Genomic DNA, 5038 nt, shown 5'->3' on the forward strand with positions numbered 1-5038 from the left:
CTGAGCTGTTTCTTGCTCTGCTTTAGGTGCAAAGCAGCGATGAAAATCTCGACTAGGGCTGGTGCACATGCGCGAGTATTCCTGCAGGACAGATCCTGGGAAGCAGACAGGCTGGCTGGACGAGGGCTTTTGTAAGGTGATGGGCACTGTCGCCCCACCTCCAACCTCAGACTCACACCCTAGCTGGGGCCCGTCTCCCCACCACTCCCGTCCAGTCCCTCTTCAAAACCTCCAAAGTTTGAAGGTCACGTGCCTTTGCATTTCTCTGATCATGGGTGAAGTTAAGCATCTTTCAGCTAACAGCCATGCGGGTTTCCTTCTGCATGCGTCTGGGCTGCTTGCCAACTTCCAGTGAGACACTCGGCCCCCATCCTTACTAATTCATAGGCCCGCTCTGCTGGGGAGCTGGCCCTTCCGTTGAGATATGAGTGAGCAACAAGCTTTTCCCAGTTTGTGGCACATCCTAGGACTTAAAAGGTTATATCTATGCAAAATGTTGCAATTTGTAATTTACTTAAATTTATCAAAAAAAATTCTTATGACTTCTGCTTTTGTCACGCTGGGAAAAGCTTTCCTCATGGTGAGACTATTAAAACCGTCTCCAGTCTCCTGTGTTTTCTTCAAATGCTTTTGTCGGTTTGTTGTTGGCATTTGTATTTCTGGTCCATGTGGAATTTATTTTGGAGTGAGATAGGAGTCCAATGTCATGTTTCCTTCCAATGGCTGCTCAGTTGTCCCAACACCCTTTATTAAAGAACGCCCTTTTCCTCGCAGATTTTAAATGCCAAATAATCGTATGTTAAATGATCACACAGACCTATGATCTGTGTGTTCAGTCAACCACCTATAACAAAATGTTCTGGTCGGTTCTGTGACAGATTCTATCCTCTGGCAGGACTGGCGCCTGCTTTTTTAGAATTATACAGGCTATTGTTTTTGGTTTTTTTCTCTACTTTTTAAAATTGTGTGGACCTCCCTGGTGGTGCAGTGGTTAAGATCCGCCTGCCAATGCAGGGGACACGGGTTCGATCCCTGGTCCGGGAAGATCCCACATGCCGCAGAGCAACTAAGCCCGTGAGCCGCAACTACTGAAGCCCGCACGCCTAAGTCCTATGCTCCGCAACAAGAGAAGCCACGCCAATGAGAAGCCCGCGTGCAGCAACGAAAGCCCAATGCAGCCAAAAATAAATAAGTAAAAATAATCTATAAAATTGTGGTAAAACACATAAAAAACATAAAATTTACCTTTTTTCAAGAAATGTGAGCTTTCTTTTTTTTAATGTTTATTTATTTATTTTTGGTTGCATTGGGTCTTTGTTGCTGTATGCAGGCTTTCTCTAGTTGCGGCGAGTGGGGGCTACTCTTTGTTGTGGTGTGAGGGCTTCTCTCATTGTGGTGGCTTCTATTGTTGTGGAGCACGGGCTCTAGGCGCATGGGCTTCAGTAGTTGTGGCACGCAGGTTTCAGTAGTTGTGGTGCACGGGCTTAGTTGCTCCGCGGCATGTGGGATCTTCCCGGACTAGGGCTTGAACCTGTGTCCCCTGAATTGGCGGGCGGATTCTCAACCACTGCGCCACCGGGGAAGCCCTAAAATTTACCATTGCAACCATTTTTAAAGGTACAGTTCAGTGGCACTAAGTATATTCATGTCATCATACAACCATCATCACCATCCACTTCCTGAACTTTTTTAAAAATAAATTTATTTATTATTTATTTATTTATTTTTGGCTGCGTTGGCTCTTTGCTGCTGCCTGCAGGCTTTCTCTAGTTGTGGTGAGCAGGGGCTACTCTTGGTTGTCGTGTGCAGGCTCCCTATTGCAGAGGCTTCTCTTGTTGCGGAGCATGGGCTCTAGGTGCATGGGCTTCAGTAGCTGTGGCACGCAGGCTCAGTGGTTGTGGTTCGCGGGCTCTAGAGCGCAGGCTCAGTAGTTGTGGTGCACGGGCTTAGTTGCTCCATGGCATGTGGGATCTTCCCGGACCAGGGCTCGAACTCGTGTCCCCTGCATTGGCGGACGGATTCTTAACAACTGCGCCACCAGGGAAGTCCACTGAACTTTTTTTCGTCTTCTTAAATCTGAAACTCTGTCTCCATTAAACACTCACTCCCCATCCCCATCCCCTAGCCACTGGCAACCAACATCCTTTCTGTCTCTAAGAATTTCATTACTCTAGGGACCTCGTAGAAATGGAATCATAAAGAATTTTGCTTTTTTGAGACTGGCTTACTTCACTTGGCACAATGTCCTAAAGGCTCATCCATGTTCTTTCCTTTTTTAAGGCTGAATAATATTCCATTGTAAGGATGGACCACGTTTCACTTATCCATTTATCCACTGAAGGACACTGAAGGACATTGGGTGCAGCCGCCTTTTGGCTATTGTAAAAAACGTTGCTATGGACACAGGTGTACAAATATCTATTCGAGTCCCTTTCAATTCTTCTGGGCATATATTCAGAAGTGGAATAGCTGGATTGTATGGTAGTTCTATTTTTAATTTTTTGAGGAACTGCCGTACTGTTTGCCATAGAGACGGCACCATTTTACATTCCCACCAATAATGCATAGGATTCAATTCTCCACAGACATTCTCACCAACACTGATTATTATTATTATTATTTTTTGATAGTAGTCCTGCTAACAGGTGTGCAGTGGTACCTCACTGCGGTTTGGACTGGCATCTCTTTAATGACTAATGATGTTGAACATCTTTCCATGTGCTTGTTGACCATCTGGTTATCTTCTTTGGAGACATGTCTGTTCAAGTACTTGCAGGCTAATTATTCTTGCACCTTTATCTTCCTCACGGATTTCAGGATAGGTTCACATAGTTATAAAATTTTTTTAAAAAAATCCTGTAGCTACTCTCACAAGTTGCATTCAGTGCAACCTCGGGGAGACTGTGGCCTCAGCCCTCCTTGGGCCTCCTTCCCAGCCCTCGCTGTGGATTCCTGGCTCGTCTACCTTGTTCTTTCCACCCCCTCCCTCTGGCTCCCAAGGATCACCCACACCTGATGAGGCCCCCAGCTGCCCCTAGCTCTGTCCCGAACAGCTCACCTGAGTGTCCCCAGGTCTCTCCATCCTTCTGCATCAAACTCTCAACTGCTGACCCCTGCACACCTGTTCTCCTGGCCTGTTCACCTGTTTCCCAGTGACAGTAGGGGGGGTCCAGGTGACCACTGGGCACCGTCTTTGCCTCCTCTCTCTTCCTCACCTTGGAGGAAGTCAGGGTCCAGGCAGGAGAAAGATGCAAAGAGAGAAAAGGACTTTTATAAAGGTCCATTTACCAAGGTGCAGGCAAGGGGTAGGCGAAACCAACAGGGTGGTGAAGACCCGGGTGGGGGCTGGCCTCAGAGCCCTAAGAGGGTAGAAAGGGCCTCAGGGCAGGGACTGGGAACTCAGGTAGAGGACCTCAGGGAGAGGAGAGGTCTGTGCCCAGCCGGGAGGGAGCTGGGGAAATTCCCCAACCTCTGGGCTGGCTTCCAAACTCATCCGGAAGCCAGGGGAGAGTGGGGGATGGGGCCACCGATGCGGCCCAGAGCGCAGGCCATGGGGAGGGCGGAAGGTGGGTCTGGGGGGCAAACCGAGAAGGCCCAGCCCACTTCTCTGCCCCCACCTCTTCCACTCCAGGACTAGGATTGGACACCTGACCATTCCCCAACCCCCAGTCCTGTTCTTCTTCCTTCCATGCCCTTTGGCACCCGGAGCTCTCTGAAAGCCTCATCTGAGCAGGTCTCAGCCAGCAGCAAACGCTCCTTGGGCGCCACGTTGTCCTTGGGACGAAGTCCAAGCTCCTAGATCACCTGGCTACAGGTCCCTCCCCTGGCCTGCCCCTCCCCCCACCCCAACCCCTACCAGTCCACGCTCCCAACTCAGGTTCTTCCGGTGAGTCCCGCACAGGTGGCGCCGCCCACCGTCCGGCACACTCCCTGCACCCTCATAGCTCTTCCCTCTGCAGGTGGGTTTCCACCTGCGTAGTGGGTATGGGGCGCCCCTCTGTACTCGAGGGTGCGGGACCCCTTCCGCACTCCAACCCCCAGGCCTGGCTCTGTCGGGGGCTGGTGACCATGGGGCGGTGCTCCCGGTGCAGGGCAGGGGGCCCGTGAACACTCAGAGGCGCCAGCCGCCCGGGCCACGAAGCCCAGACTCCCCGGCACACGCCTCCTCAACCCCAGCTCCCAGGACTTCCCTGGCTTCGCTGCGCACCTCCTCCCTCGGTCAAGGCCAGTCCCCACCAGTAAAGCAGGAATGCCTGCAGGGCAAACCCCCACCTAGGCCTCTCCCACAGCGCCCCCGCCCGCAGCGTTAATCCCTTTCCCCCTCTCGCTCTCGGGGACACCGGATGCCTCTATTGTAGCGGCCAGCGCGGAGCGAGCAGCGCGTGAGAACTCACTCCGGGACCCGCGCCCCGCCCTCGGGCAGGGCCCGGCCCGGCCCGGCCCGCAGTCAGCAGAGGGTAGGACTGCGTCGACGCCCACCACCCACCTCACCTAGCCCGGCCGAAATCCCGGGGTTGGGGCGCGTGGAGCACGAGAGGGCGGGGCGGGCCTCTGGGGATCACCACACCTCCTTCTCCCTCCACCCCTCATTTGGGCGGGCGGGGCCAAAGGTTAGGGCCCAGGGGTGCGGTTCGAGTTTCGGGCTCCCGGAGCTTCGTTAAGCGTTAACCGCGGGCTCAGAGCCAAGACGCGGGGCTGCTGCGGGCACTAGGTTGCGCCCGGCACGCAGGGGCGGATCCCCAAGCCGAGGCGGTACGGAGACGGTGAGGGGAGGGGTCTGGGGACAGACCTGTGGGGGCGAGTGGGGGAGGGGGCTGGGCCCGGTCGGCGGGGGGTGGGGGGTGGGCTCGGGGGCGGGGCCCGTTGAGCCGCCGGGGGCGGGAGCCGCGCTCACCTGGCGCTCCGGGCCCGCCCTAACCTGGATTTCCGGGGGGCGGGGCGGGGGCGGGGCCTAGCCGGGGCGGGGCGGGGCGCCCGCAGACGTCAGGGACCCGCCGCGCGAGGCCGGGCCGCCGCTCTGCCCGTGGGCTCGCCGGGC

General features: G+C 54.8%; 1 long non-coding RNA gene across 1 annotated transcript; it reads right to left on the reverse strand.

Annotated features, from left to right (window-relative positions):
• Positions 1 to 1791: 1791 nt before the first annotated feature.
• Positions 1792 to 4502, reverse strand: LOC309802128. The gene is made up of 3 exons (XR_014293720.1): positions 4492 to 4502; positions 3059 to 3142; positions 1792 to 2002 (listed from the first exon to the last, which is right to left on the reverse strand). It is a non-coding gene; the product is annotated as an uncharacterized lncRNA (long non-coding RNA).
• Between the last annotated feature and the right edge of the window lie 536 nt (positions 4503 to 5038).

The sequence above is a fragment of the Mesoplodon mirus genome, assembly GCF_964341445.2.
Source record: "Mesoplodon mirus genome assembly, chromosome: 4".
Classification (NCBI taxonomy): domain Eukaryota; kingdom Metazoa; phylum Chordata; class Mammalia; order Artiodactyla; family Ziphiidae; genus Mesoplodon; species Mesoplodon mirus.